Consider the following 16,631-nt stretch of genomic DNA (forward strand, 5'->3'; position numbering starts at 1 on the left):
AATATCACTTTCAGGAATTAAAAGTGAGAGGGCAACTCTGATATCATGTATAATGTGCATCTAATTATGAGAGAGAGAGAGAGAAGAGAGATGGAGAGAGAAAGATTGTGGGAGAGAGAAGAGAAAGAGAGAGACAGAAAGAGAGAGACAGAGATGGAAACAGAGGGAGAACAAAATTTTTATTGATTCTAGATAAGAGGACTTCTCTTTCAAGAGACATCAGTATCATTTTCTAGTTAGTAATTCTCCCATTAGAATGTAAACTCCTTGAGGGAAAGGATTATTTTTAGTTTTCTTTTGTACCCAGCACTTAGCATACTGCATGTTTAATAGTTATTAATTGATTGAGTAAATATTTATCAAGTGCGTGTTATAGGCAAGGAACTTGAGATAGTTCCCCTTCTCTTACCTTAAGGAAACTAAGCCTTTTTGTTTTTTAAATCGTATCAAAGGATCAGTCAACTCTACCCCTAATGGGAAGCCTAAGCAGGGCTAAGAAGGCACCATGGGTACCAGCACTGGTAAGACAGACTTGGTTACTGGTGATGCACTGTTAAAACTGCTTTCAAACCTGTTTACATTTTGTATTATGCCTTTTACAAAGTAATGACTAGGGCCCAAGCAAGCAATATTCTCTTCACATATTAGAGCTCTAAGCAAAGCAAGGAAAGTACAGATGAGAATTTGATGATATAATTTGGGTGGTAATGAGGTCATTGTTATTTCAAAGCTTATGGCCACTATAGCTATAAATCCAGCAAATAAATCTTACAAATAAGATGTGATAGTGAGCATAAAATAAGGGTGTGAAGAATTAACACTAATCTACTGGCAAATAAAAACCCTGCTGATCAGGTCACCTTTTTTATTTTTTTTAACTGAGGTTTATCATATGAAGTCATGGTGAGAAGCTAAAATAGATTAGAATCCCTGAATTACAGCTCTGAATTGAAGTAAGCGTGTAATTTAGGAGACAATTGCTATAAATGATGTCCAAGCTAAGCCTTCAAAATGTGCATGCAGTAGATCATTATATAACCCTGTAGACACACATCAATAGATATTGATGTATAACTGTTCCTTATACAATGTGTGTCTGTGTTTTTGAGCCAGGTTGTAGAAAACCTTTTAAGAACAGTTTTTATCAAGTCCTTTGTCTCTTAAAATCACTTAGATTTCCTTCTATATTCCTCTTATTCTTCTCACAGAGAGCCATCATTTATAACAAAGAATTTTTTTAAAAAGAGGAAGAAAATAAAAAATTAGTAAAACCTATCAATACATTGACAAAATCTGATGTTATATGAAATAGTCCTTTTCTGTGGACCTCCTGACTGTATACAACCCCTAACTCATATCTTTCCATTATAATTAAGGTCATTAAAAAACTATAACATTGAGGTTTGAATGTATTGTGGCTTTTGCTACTTCCATTGACACTAATATAATTGCCGTATTTCACCACATAATCGTTGCCACAGCATTATCATCGCACTCTGTTTTTTCAGTCCCAAAATTGGTTTGTGACCTTTCATATAATCATTGCATAGTATAATTCTGTTTGTCATGCCACTTAAAAGGCAAACAGAGCAGCAATGTACTCACCAGTGGCATATGAATATGCATTTATCTCTTGCACATTGTGAGACCCTAGCCTAGAATTCTCAGCCCATGTGTCTTGTCAGTATATTTCAGAAAGCTGACTTGCGTGGTTTGTTTAGAGCTCTGCTGTACTAATGGTATTGTTACTCAACCCAATGAAGAGCCGGGGGCCCGAGGGGAGCCATGAATAAGTCACGTGATGTGGTAAGACTTGCATCTTCCCAGTTTTAATGTATATTCACGACTAGTCTGTGTATCCTAATCTTGCACCAAAGACAGTTTAGTAATAAATGATTTTTAAGTAATGCTGGCACAATTTTTAAAAACTTCACATAATGGTCACACCCCATGTTTTTACAAAAAAAACAATTGGCATAAAATCTGCAACGGTTATGCGGTAAAATATGACACTATGCATATTGTTTCTTTGGCCCTGCTTACTTCACTTTGCATCAGTTCATTTGTCTTCCCATGTTTCTCTATATTCTTCATGCTCATTGTTTCTTACAGCACAGTAATGTTACATTACATTCATGAACCACAATTTGTTTGGCCTTTCCTCAATGGATGGATGGATTGACAGCTGTTTTTGTTTGTTTTAACAATTTGTTGTTACAAGAAGTGTTGCTTTGATATTTTGGTCTATATGGAAATTTTTTTTTTAATCACTAATATCTTTGGGACATATACCTACCAGTGGACTCTACCAGATGAGAAACTGAGGCACAGAGAGATTAAGTAATTTGCTCAGACTCACACAGTAAGAGTCTATGGCATGACTCTAACTCATGTCTTCTTGACTCTAAGTCCTGTGCTCTATCCAATAGCTGACCCTGCATCAAAAGGTCACTATAATAACTTTATTTACATAATTCCCAATTACTTTCCAGAACTGTTGTACTAATTCACAGCTTCAACAACAACAGATTAGTGTGCATGTCTTTCCATCCCCTCCCATACTATTTACATCTTTGTCAAATTGCTGAGTGTGAAGTTAAACCTTCTGGTGGTTTTTGATTTGTACTTATTATTAGTGATTCAGAGCCTTCTTTGACATAGCTGTTAATTTTTAATTCTTCTTTTGATAATTATTTATTCATATTAATAGTCTCATACTTATTAGGGAACATGTAGTGTTTTAAAATTTACAAGACATTCACAAACAACATTTATTTAACCCTCACAATAAACACAGGAGGTGGCAGGTTCAGGCATTCATAGCTTGGTTTTATATATGAGGAAACTGAGGTTCAAAGAGACTACATGTCTTTCCCATGATCTCAAAGCTAGTAATTGTTGGAAGCAGGACTCTAAGTAACAATTTTGGTCAGTGGAGCAAGCAGGTCTAAACATACCCTCAGGTTAGTTTGGAGAGACCCCAGGGTACTCTGAAGATGCTCCTGAGGAGGTATCAGACAATTTAGGAGCTAGAAGGAGCTCAGATGACATGACTGCTTGGAGTGAGGAGAAACATTGGGAGTGTAGAGAAGAAGCTCAGCATCTGGGAGCTTGCTTATTTAACCAATTATTTTTGCTAAATACCCAACACTTTCTAAAGTGTTGAAAGAATGAAAGTGCTGTCAAAATATAAAAGCAATTAATTTTAAAATTCTAGAATCCTTGAAAATTACTATTTTAAGCTTTGGGACCCTCAAGCAAAGACTCATTAAAGGAATAATTGAAAGTTACTCTCTCGACACCCAGTCCTATGCTCTTTTGCTTATATCATGCTGTCACAAGCACATTATTCACAAGGGTAGATTGTAACACATCTGCATGTATTTTGACTCTCATTGCTCAGGTGCTGAGTATTGGACTTTCTTTCTCTAATGACTTTGACTGCAAATACTTCCTGTCTAAGAGGGCATGAAAAGGTTGCCTGCTTGATCATCACTGGGTTCAAGCCCCTAGGATCCATTAAGTGACCCTACCCAGGTACCAGGTACTTTCTTATCAGTTTCTCATGTAGTTGCACTGTGATTACAAGGGTGATGATGATAATGATGATGCTGCTGCTGCTGCTGCTGCTAGGTCATCACCAGTAGAGGTTACGGAAGGATTATGCTCAACAAGCCCAGCTTTAGTGATTAGTGTACTTTATTCAAGAAGGAAATGGCAGAAACTATTCAACACACTGCTGTTGGCCACCAACATTTGGCACTTACTAAAAATTCAGTAAGACATGACCTGGTAGATAGAATTACACATCTGAAACTCTCCACCTTTAATGGACTGCAAGCTGACAAATTCTCATACTAGAAATATGTATCTCAAAATATCCTTGAGAAATGATCCAATATACCACTGGTAATGGAAAATTATTACAGATTGAACTCTTGTCTATAATCACAAGCCCTAGCATTAATTAAAAAAAAATAAGAAGAAAGTTTTTAATGGATACCAATAGACCAAATACTGAAGACGCTTTCAAAATGAAAAGACCTAGCAGAAGAAATTGATATTATGTGGGGGACAGGATAAAATATATCTCATTTACGTCATCCTGTTTGCTGCTAGAATTCAATTGAGGACTATGTTGGATCTATAGCAGATACTTTTATTGAACAACAGATAGTAGGTTTTTTTTTATATATCAGAGTAATATTTTCAGAACATTTCATATTAAAGAATAACAGGAGATTGACTTGTCAAAAACATATTTCTATGTCACCTTCCTATTTAATAAACTTGAGTAGCTCCCTCTTGCCCTAATAATAAAATATAGGACAGCTAGGTGGTGCAGAGGATAGAGCACTGGTCCTGGAGTCAGAAGGACCTGAATTCAAATCCAGCTTCAGACACTTATTAGCTGTGTGACCCTGGGTAAATCACTTAACCACCCCCCACCCCCACCAATGAAATATAAACTTCTCTAATTTAGGTATTAAAGCCCTTCACAGCCTGCCTCTTATTTGTCTTTCCAGCCTTGCTATATGTTATTCCTCCCCATACATTCACCAATCTAGCCAACCTGGTTTTTCTGTTTTTCATACATGGCACTCCATCTCTCATTTCTATGTCTACAGCTTACTCCCTCCTCAACATATCCTCAAATAATTTCTCTTTTCCTTCAAGATTCAGTTCAAGCATTACCTTTTATATGAACCTTTTTTCCTGAGCCCCCCAACTTCTAGTGCCCTCCCTGCCAAATTCACTTGTAGTTTATTATTTTGTATTTATTCACTTTATTTTTTTGCATACACACATACATGCATATATATACATACACACACACACACACACATACATATATGTACTTCTCTCTCCCTTTGGAAGGTAGAATCCTTTTAAATAAGATGTGTTTTATTATCTTTGTATTTCCAGCACCTAGAACAGTGCCTGTCAAATAGTAGGTATTTAACAAATGCTTCATGATAGATTGATGTCCTCTGAGTTGCCTTTTGGTTCTATTGGAGATATATAATAACTCTGATTTTAAGTTCATAAAAGAAGTAGAAACAAAGTTGTATAAGAAATCTGAGTTAAGGACATTATTACTTTAGAGCTAAAAGGGACCTCAAGAGCATCCTCATTTTGCAGATGTAGAAACTAAGGCCCAGAGAGTTGAAGTAACTTATCCAAAGTCATAGAGGTATTTTACAGCAAAATCGATATTTTGATCTCAGATTCTCTGACCACAGACACAATATTCTTTCTACTGCATGACTTTCCCAATGAGGGGTCAGGAAAGGCTCTATAAACATGTTAATATTTTAGTTGGAACTTTAAGGATGGGTCAGAATTCAATAGGAGGAGGGTGGATAGCAGTCTTGCCACAAGGAACAACACAAGCAGAATCATGTAAGAAAAATAAATGAGTCATATATAGAGAATAGAGAGTAGTCTATTTTGATTGGGTGTAAAGCAGTAAAAGGGAGTAGAAGCATGAGATAATGTTGTAAAGGAAGGGTGGTGTCGATTTTGTGAACTGAAGGATTTTAAATTTATTTGGTAAGTAGAGACCCACCTTTAAATAATGTTGTCCCACCACATTTGAGTGTCCTTTATTTGGATTGTCCCTTTGCCTCCCATGCATTAAAATATCCTATCCTAATTTTGCTGGCTTTCCATTGTCAGGCTGGGATATATAGGTAGCTGTCCAGCTCCTAAATACAATAACCAGATGCAAATTAGTAAACTTTGGTTGTTCTCTTCCTAGACTATCAGTTATTTTGAATGTATCAACTCATGGAATGCAACATCATTTTATTCAAAAGGTTGCTGTCCTTTCTCCATAGATCATAGATGACTTAATGGTGCACACAGCTGTATGTGAGATTTATGTCCATTTGTGGTTAGGTTCAATTTGGAGATTTCAGCAATCAATTTAGTGTGCAAGTTAATGGTACTTGAAATTTAGGTACTTCTGTCTCATAGTGCATGCGTTTATGTACATGAATTCTAATTTATTGTTAGCCCTTCTGACATCAACATTCTTGCTTAGGAACAATGAGATCTAAATGGCAGAGGAAATGCACATGCCAGAAGGAGCACAGTGGTCATTGTAGGAAAACATACTCTTTTCAAACTTGGGTTTCAAAAGACAAATACTTTAAATAATCTTGACAAGATTGGAAGCTGTGGTGGTAACAAGCAATTCTAAAGCACCCAATCAAGGTATTATCACTCCAAGTCAATGATGGTGAGTAGGCAAGCTCAGCAAACCTTAGCTTCATCTGCTGGTCCCCTGGCCTACAATTATAAGCTGGTTATCAGATTCTTGCATATTAGCTCTTGGGAGAATCAATTCTTTATAGACAACTTTTCCTCAATTTCCTTATGCTTTGGAGCTAGAGAGACTCAGGAGATTTTAGAGTTGGAAAGGATCTTTATAGATCATAAGATCCTTGATCAAGAGCTCAAAGAGACCCCAGAGACCATTATTCCAGCTCTTTTATTTTAAAGATTAAGACACTGAGGCCCTGAGAGGGAAAGAGACTTGTTTAAGGTCACATATGTGGTTCGTTGTGTATTTAAACACAGATTTTTTAAAGTACAAATCTAGTTGAACACATATTATTAAATTAACCATATTCTTCTCAACTATTGATTTTGATTTTCTTTTATTCTTCTTTCACTTGTCTCAATCTATCATGTACATTTTTATTGATTATACCCATGATCCACTAATGTGTGTATATGTGTATGTGCACATACTTGGTAGTATAGGAGATAGAGTTCTGGACTAAGTCAGGGAGGCCTAAATATGAATCTTGCCTCAAACATTTACTAGCTGTGTGACTCTGGGAAAGTCATTTAGCCTTTCTCTGTCTCAGTTTCCCCATGTGTGAATTGCATAATCCAATAGCACTTACCTCCCAGGGTTGTAAGAAGGATTAAGCAGCTTAATATATGTTTAATATGTTGTAAACCTTAAAGCACCATATAAATGTTAGCTGTTACTACATGTACATACATACAAACATTTACATATACATACATACACACACACACATATATATACATATATACATACACACACACACACACACACACACACACATATATATATATATGAATGTGTACAAGCTGAGATGTAGCATAATGTACTGGATAGAGGACTGTTATTGGCATCAGAAAAATTAGTTGAGGACGTGATTCTGACAAATACTTGGTGTGTGACCTTAGTCAAGTCATTTAATTTCTCAGTGCCCCAGGCACCATTTTAACATTATGAAGTATAGATGATTTGTGAATCCAAATTGGCATTATGAGATTCCATCCATTCAAGGTAGTTCCCTCACCTGTTGAAATTACAGATCTGGACCTCCCAAAAAACGATAAGAGGAGAAAAGAAAGGAACAAAGAAAAAAGTCTCCCTTTACCCATGCATACATTTATGTAGGCATATTCATATGATTTTTTTTTCTTTTTGAGATAGATTCTTTTCTATCTTTAATCCCTGTACTCTATACATTTTTAGTTAAAGGGGAAGAAAAATATTAAAACAATGGGCTAATAGATGAAATTTAATAGGGATAAATGTAAAGTCTTATACTTGACTTCAATAAATAAACTAAATTCACATAGAAAATGAGGTAATGATGTTTTGATAACAGTTTGTCTGAAAAAAAGATCTGGAGGTCTTAGTGCACTGCAAGTTCAATCTGAACCATTCTTATGCTTGATATGGCAGCTCCAAAGCTAATAGGATCTTGGGCTGCATTAAGAGAAGTACAGCTTCCAAAAAAAAAAACAAAAAACTGTAGGTGCCAATTACACTGTCCTCTGCCTTGGTTGGATTACACCTGGAATATTTTGTTTAACTCTGAAAGCCACTATTTAGAAAGGACATTGTTTAGATGAGGAAGATCTAAAGAAGAGCACCAAATAGAATGAAGTGTCTTGAGATCCACAAAGCCATATTAAGCTTGGAATGAGATAGTGGGCTGGATAGAACATAGTACTCAAATAGCAGCAGGAAGGCCTTGTTTCAAATTCTACTTCTGACAATAGCTGTGTTACCATATACAAGTTATCAGCTCAACAAACCTCAGTTTCTTGAGCTATAAAATGGGAGGAAAACATCCATAATACTTACCTCACTGGGTTGGTGTGAGGCTCAAATACAGGACTTTAAGGTTCTATTTAAATATTGGTTATCATTATTGGTTGAAGGAATTGATGATGTTTACCTAGGAGAAGAGTCAGAGAGCACATTATATTCTTCATATATTTAAAGGGTTATAATGTGAAAATTGTTTGGTTTTGACCTAGAAGACATTTAAACCTCAAAAAAGCAAATTGAGACTTGGTGTGACTTTCTAACAATTCAAACTGTCTAAAAGTGGAATGGACTACTTTGGAAGGTAAGGGGTACCCTCTCATGGAAGTTCTTCACAGGCTAGATGACTGCTTGTTGGATATGTGGTAATGGGCATTCTTTTTCAATTATGAGTGGGACTAGAATGCCTTTGAGGCAAGTTAATTGGCAAAGCCGATAGAGTGCCATGCCTAGAGTCAGGAAGACTCATTTCCCTGAGTTCAAACACTTATTAGTCATGTGATCTTGGGCAAGTCACTTAACCCTGTTTGCCTAGTTCCTCATCTTTAAATGAGCTGGAGAAGGAAATGGCAAACCACTCCAGTATCTTTGCCAAGAAAACCCCAAATGGGGTCACAAAGAGTCAGACAAGACTGAAAACAACTGAACAAAAAGAATGCCTTTGAATTTCTTCCCAAGTCTAAAATTCTATGAATTTTCCATGTCAAGGAAAATTCTGAATATAAGAAAATGCTTGATAAATGTTAATAAATAAATAAATTCTTAATAAATGTTAATAAAAATTCTTAATAAAAAAGAAAATAATTTATAGGTTCATCATGCTTTTTCCCCTTCTAATTCTGAAATTAGAAAAGGTAAAGCAATTTGTCCAATAAATGGAGGAGTTGAAAATCAGATTAAAGTTTCCTGACTCTGACTCTAGCATCCTTTACACTACAGCCTCCTCCTTTTATCCTTTGCTGCTGTAGAGTGAACGAGAATCCATCAACAACACTTTATATGCCACCACAGAAAAGGGAACCAACAGGAAAGAAAACACAGAGCTACATGGTTAACCCTGAGTTGGGAGTGGTATCACACTCTAATCAGTTACTCTGAGTTTCATGTTGCCAATAAATAACCATCAAACAAAAATCTTTCCAGAATTAAAGCATATATAATAAGTAACAAATGAAATGTATAGACAGGATCTGTATGTACAGCTTTCCAGCTGGGAAACCACTAGTACTCCCTGCTGTACTGTGTATTGAATTTTTGAGCTGTAATGAGTCTTTCAGTAATTGATAATTGAAAATTCCCATCTGATAAATGGTCTCTGAGGATTCCCAGATCAGCTGGTCCTTCTCTAGTAGTAAAGCGAGGGAAGTGAAAGGGACACACATATAATGCCTTTTATGTGCCAGGTATTGTTCTATATACTTTTACAAATATCTCATTTGATCCTCACAACAACTTTGTGAGGTAGACACTATTCTTCTCCTCATTTTGTAGATGAGGTAACTGAGGTGAAAAGAGGTTAAGTGACTTGCTCAGGGTCACACAGCTAGTAAATGTCTGAGATCACATTTGAACTCAGGTCTTCCTGATTCCAGGCCCCAGTGCTCTATCTACCACTTGCCTCATAAGGAATCTAGTTGCAATGTAACTGGTCATTCTCAGTAAAACTATGCATCCTTTCTTTCTGGTTAGTTTTAATAACTACCTCCCAAACCACAATAGCCCTGTATTCATCTGCTAGTATAAGTGATACAAACAAACATAGAAATAAAACTCTTTGGGGGCCCATATTGAACATTGCTATAGGGTAAGGTTTTAGGATTATTTTAGTAGTTTTATATTAGTCCTTTGGGTCTCTGAAGCTGCCTTGTAGGTGGTAAAATGACAAATTACAGATGGTTTATGAAACTGCATTGGTTCCAAGGGTGAAGACAGGAGACGTCAAGCATAGCATAGGTAGCAGTTTGATAATATGTTTCCTAATTACTCAACTTATTTCTAAGTAATAAATTACTCAACTTATTTCTAGGTCCATGGGACTTACAACAGCAACCATAAACCATCGGGACAGCATAGAAAAAAACTGTGTAGAGACATTGGCATGGTTTTTTGTTTTTGTTTTTTTTTTTGGTCATATAAGGTATAAAAAGACAACCCCTTCAGACTTGAGAGCTATCCCACTGCTGAACCAGGCAACCTACCCTTTTGATCATATCTATTTAAGTTTGGGAATAAGTATGACTATATATGCCTAAAGCAGAGCTATGCTTTTGTTAAATATCCTTAACATGCTATTGTTAAGTAAACTTCAGGTGTTTTTTTCCCCCTTAAATGTTAGATAGTCTGTAAGTTTCTCATTTCCTTCTAGTTCTTGGTCTAAACCATTGAACTGGTCTAAATTAGGCCTGGTTCAGAACACTAAGCAAATGAAAGTACATACACATTAAATATATACATACATGTATTTCCTTGGGGGATAGTTCCCAAACTTTCTTATAGCTTTGTAAGGCATTATTTTCTTAAAATACAGGGAGCATTTATATAATCAGCTATTTATAAGAATCCTAAAAGGGGTTGCTTGAGCAGGGATGCTCACTTGGAGCTACAGGCTGGTCATCCAAATCTTGGTTGTCTGCCATCTCTGAACATATCCAAGTGGATGCAACATGTTTGAGGTGAGAAGACAATGTTCCCAGAATTAGATGCACTCATTGACTTTAAGGATCCCGTAAGGATACTTAATTTTGTGAGTGTGAGTACTACTACTACTGATGCAAATAATAGTAGCTGGTTTTCTAATGCCGTGGAAGCTCAAATGTGGCTGGGTATTCCTCTAGCTGTACTCATGACAGCTGCCTTCATGTATTTGAAGAGCTGTCCCTTGAAAGAGGGATGAAAATGTTTTCCTTGGCCTCAGAAGGCAGAATATTTGTTGGAAGATGGAGAGAGGCAGATTTCATCTTGAAGTAAAAACAAACAAACAAAAACAGTTCCTAACAATTAAAGTTATCTGCAAATGGAATGGGCTGCCTCTGCAGGTTGAGGGTTCCACTTCTCTAGAGGTTTTTAGGTAAAGTCTGAGTGAACACTTATAAATAATGTGATAGGAGGAATTTTTTTCTGCAGGCATAGATAAGTTTAGATAGCCTCTGAGATCCGTTTCAATTTGGATTCTGTGAAAAAAAAATCATCACCTGATGACCAACATGTTTGTGAGCTTCTTTGAAGGTGCTTAAGTTAGTTTTCCTTACTTGGCCAGAATTCAAAGCCTTTTTCACTGTGGTAGAATTTGCCAGTTTGCTTCTCATGATTAGACCAAGTTTTTTTTTTTAAATGGTTGTTGTTGTTGTTTAGTTATGTTTGACTATTTGTGAGCCCATTTGGGGTTTTCTTGGCAAAGATACTGGAGTGGTTTGCCATTTCCTTCTCCAGCTCATTTTACAGATGAAGAAACTGAGGCAAATAGAGTTAAATGACTTGCCCAGGGTCACACAGCTAGTGAGTGTCTGAGGTCATCTTGATATCATGATGGTGTGAGAGATGATCTCTCAGAAGTGAAGCCTCCTGAAAGAGTTAATAGTTCTTGTTAATAGTTCTCACAAAGGTCAGAATTAGGAGATCACTGGTCATTTGGAGAGAGCTGTCTCAGTTAAATGAAGAGAATGGGAGGAAAGAAATTGGAGGCACCTGTTGTACATGGCCTTCTTAAGGAATTTAATTGTATTGTAGAAACACACTCCCTTCTGACCTTGTCAACACCCCCTAGACCCTGTTTTAAAGCATGTAGCAGAAAGAATAGTCCTACCCCCAACCTAAACTGTTTACCCTTGCAAGACTTTCCGCCTTTTCTTGTCTCTGGGCAAACTTGTGTAACCGCCTTTGTTCTGTGATGCTGGGGAAGATTTCTGTGAATAGATTGTGCCCCCTGAAGTCCAGCCAATAGGATAAGGGGAAGGGGGTTAGGAAGGAGAAACTCGCAGTTAGGGTATAAATAAGCCTTGCTTTCTGTAACCAACTTGTACTCATGATGTGGTCTAGAAGTTAGGGGTCCTGGAATCCCAAAATCATGACACCCGGGTCCTGCCCTAAAGAATTTGACACAAGCCTTCTTGCAGCCAAAAACAAGGTTTATTGAATATCTGCCATATTAGCTAGACTCTTAAGGAATCTAAGCATCTATGGGCTATTGGCTAGATTCTAAGAATCAGAGCATCTTAATGGAGACAAGATGGACTTTATACACAGAAAAATTGTGGGAGGGATCTAGGAGTGGCCAAATAGTCCATGAGGTGATAGAATTACCAAGGGTGGGAAGTGGCCTGGGGCCATAGGGAGGCAAGACTATGGAGGGGAGATTGGGTGTAGCCACAGTGAAAGGCCAGTTGAAGGGATTATAGCCTCAGGTGAATGCCAGAGATTTGGCCATGTGGGAAAATCCAGGGTTTTTCCTTTCTGGGGCCCAGATCCCAACCCCATCACTCCTACTCCCTGACTGATGCCATTAGGGCAACGAGGGGCGATACCCTTTCTCATGAGAAAGCAATAAACTCCTTTCTGCTTTCAAGGTATCTAAGTCTTTGTTTTTAATTTGAGTAGTGGTCTCTGTCCCACATAATGGAATATAGGGAATTAGGAGTTTGAGAAAAGAGAGAGAAAAATTCAAAAGCAGACACAAGTCTGAGACTCAATATCTTTACTGTAGGGACAAACTATCTTCACTAGAAACCTGAGGGCACCATTACACTGTCTTGTTACCATGATCTATATTCATAATGATTGTTCAGAGAAGCACGGTGGGATAGCAGATAGAGAGCTAGCCTCTGAATCAGGAAGAACTGATTTCTCTCTCTCTTTTTTTAAGCTTTTACAGAGCAGTATTTACTTTAGAGGTATAACAACAAATACATAGATGTAGCCTCTAACACATGGGGTATAATCTATCCTCTCCTCCCCACCCACATCCCACCCCATACCTCCTCAGTCTCTGGGGAGAAGAGGATTAGTTTCATAGCTTATTTCACTTCTTATATAGCAAAGTCCCATTTCCAATCCCAAAACCCACCTTGGCCTTGAGTCTCAAGTACCTGGCTTCTCAGGACTTCCCTGCCAAGCTGACTAGCTGCAAGGATTCCCCCTGGAATCCTAATTCCAGGGCTGTGTTAGCTCAAACTCCTGGGTCTATAGGGATTACCACCTGCACCTGAAACTGAGGGCAAATGAAACAAAACAAAAACAGAAACACCCCAAGCCACAGGCCTAAAAAGAGAAAGGGACCTTCCACCCTCACCAATTCAGTCCAAAATGCACCAGCACTTAGAGTTAACCTTCACCCAGACAGAAAAAAGAGCACTCAGGGAAAAAAAAAAAAAACAAAGAGACTTTCTGAGTTTGGCATTTTTAAAGACACACCACGTTCTGGCTTTACAACTCATCAAGGGAAACAAGTGGAAACACTCATGTAGTAGAACATGAGATATCTTCTCAGAAGCAGATACCCTGGCATTTTCAAAGTACTATCTCCATTTTAGGTGATCTGGAAATGCTCAAAGTCCCCCTTACACACACAGAACATACAAATTCAGGAAACCTGTGCTCACAGTAGACATAGAAGGAACTCTCATGCTTTAGATGCTGCAAGGCAACCTATGTCTTTTTGTTTGTTTTGTTTTTCAAAACAAAAACAAACATGACAATAATGCTTTGATATTTGGTGGGTGTATCTAATCTCATCAGTATGGTTACTCCAACCACAGATGCATTATGAAAATCCTACATGTTTTCTGACTTTATCTGGTTCTTATCCATATTTTCCAAAAAGTCATCCAAAAAGGTTTTACATGACATGTCTTCTTTGGATATGAATATATCTTTCCATGACTTTTTCTCCCCTTTCTGACTGAATCATCTTCTTTTCCAGTCACATGTGTCTTCAATAATGTAGTTTTGATCATTTCTTCCTCTCGAGTAATAGTTTACAATCTTACCATGTGCATATTCCCACAATGCATTTTTCCATTGTTCTTGGGGAGATGTTTTATAAAGTTGTCCTTCAGTACTATGGAACGTGTCCTGAATCTTTTTATGCTTCTTTTGAGTCATATATTTGAAAGTCAAATTTTCTATTCAACTCTGATCTTTTCATAAAGAATGCTTGAAAGTCCTCTATTTCATTGAATGTTCATTTTTTCCCCTGAAGGATTATACTCAATTTTGTTGGGTAAGTGATTCTTGGTTGTAATCCTAGCTCCTTTTACCTCCAGAATATTTATTTCATGCCCTCCAGTCCTTTAATGTAGAAGCTGCTAAATCTTGTGTTATCCTGATTGTGTTTCCACAATACTTGAATTGTTTCTTTCTGGATGCTTGCAATATTTTCCCTTTCAACTCTGGAATTTGGCCATAATATTCCTAGGAGTTTTCCTTTGGGGATCTCTTTCAGGAGGTGATCGATAGACTCTTTCAATTTCTATTTTACCTTCTGGTTCTAGACTATCAGGGCAGTTTTCTTTGGTAATTTCTTTAAAGATGATATCTGGCCTCTTTTTTTTTTGATTATGGCTTTCAGATAGTCCAATAATTTTTAAATTATCTTTCTTGGCTCTATTTTCAGGAAGAACTAATTTCAAGCCCTGACTCTGATACATATTAACTATGTGACACTAAGCAATTCACTTCAAATCTGTGTCTCAGATGACTTTAGGGATCATTGGATCCAAGATTTAGAGTTGAAAGGAATCTCAGAGGTCACCTTACCCAACCCCTTCATTTTACAAATAAAGAAACTGAGGCTTATGGAATGTAAATGATTTGCCCAAGGTCGCACAAGTAGTTAGCATCAGAAGCAAAATTTGAATTCAAGTTCTGTGACTCTGATCCAGTGCTCTTTCCCTTCTTGCTCATTTGCATCAGTATAAAGCATTTTCTGACCCAGAATGAATGAAATCATAGATCTCCCCACAGAAAAATAAAGAAAATTCACTTCAACTCAACCTACCTTACTCATCAACTATAAATAAATCAGCCAAAATATATTAGCCGCCTGCTATATGCATAGATAAGAGATGGATGTCTTGTGTTTTCCATTAGTACTAATGTAATAACAGAAGGTCTAGAAAAAAAAATCAACCACAATTTTGGGTGAATCCCTAATGAAGGATTTCTGGTAAATCATGGACAAGACTCTAACAGAATGAAAAAGAATAGCTGGTGATCAGCTCCACTGGGCAGAGTACACACAATGGTAAGATCAAAGATGCACTGAAATATTGATTTCTGTATTCTAGGAGTACAAAGACGAAAACAAGATGGTCAAGGAGTTTGTTGGGGAAGGGGAAACAACACATTCATATAATTTAAGTATGTGATAACTGGAGTATGGAATGCTAATGACTCAGAACTTCAAGGGAGGCTTCTTGGAGAAGCTGGTCTCTGATGAAAGTTAAAAATTCTTAGAAATGGAGAGGAGTAGGGAATACATTTCAGGAATGGGACACAATTAGTTTGAATACATGGAAGCAAGAGATGGAATATCATTTTGAAGAGTTAATAGTTAAAAGATCATAGATTTAGAGTTGGAAGGGAGCTTAGAGGTTCTATATAGTAGTCCAAGCAACTTATTTTCTAGATGAAAGATAGGGCAAGAGAAACTCAGAGACTTGCCCACAGTTACCCAGACAGTAAATGGCATAGCCAGTTCCTCTGACTCCAAATTCAGCATTCTTTCCACTGTGGCATTTTGGAAAACAGAGACTAGAAGCAGAGAAGTCAATTTTAAAACTTTCATGCTAGTCCAGACCAGAAAAATGAGGGATTCAACTAGGGCACTGACTGTGCATGGAGGGAAGGGGCTAGAAAAAGGATGTTGTGGAAGTAGTCAGTAGTATTTGGCAACTGATTGAATGATGGGGGTTAAAAAGAATTAAGGTTGACTCTTAAAGATATGAACTTGGGAGAGTGATAATTCATTCAATAGAAACAGGAAAGCTTATAAGAGGGTAAAATTTAAGGGGGGAGATTCTAAGTTTAGCTTTGGGCATAGAATTAAGAGCATTTTGTTCTGTGTCCTCCATTTTGAAAAAGCAGGGATGAGTGTAATATGTTTTGGATAGATTTCCTTTAAAATCATTAAGATAAGAAATGCTTGGTGTGTAAAAGGATAAGCTTCAGTTAACCTGGAAAGTATATTTATATAGAACTACTCATTTCCTGATAATAGCAAATAAATGAAATTTTAGTGCATTTGATCAAAATTTAACTAGTTTAGAAACTCCCAGAGTTAATATATTTCTTACTATCTCTCCACCACTCAGGTATTCTACTTAGATGGGCCAGTTCATAGTACAGGTAAATGCTTGTGAAAAGATTCTGAAGGTTCCCACAACCATACTTCCTGATGCCCATTTGGAGCACGTGATGCCTCTTTCTTCTTTTAACATGTAGTTAAAACATTTAACTTCTCTATGGGCTATGTAGGCTAGTACATTATTCCTGCCCCCAGCTCATTATTCATCCCCATGCCACATGGGTG

The sequence above is a fragment of the Vombatus ursinus genome, unplaced genomic scaffold, assembly GCF_900497805.2.
Source record: "Vombatus ursinus unplaced genomic scaffold, bare-nosed wombat genome assembly UNPS02014820.1, whole genome shotgun sequence".
NCBI classification, from domain to species: domain Eukaryota; kingdom Metazoa; phylum Chordata; class Mammalia; order Diprotodontia; family Vombatidae; genus Vombatus; species Vombatus ursinus.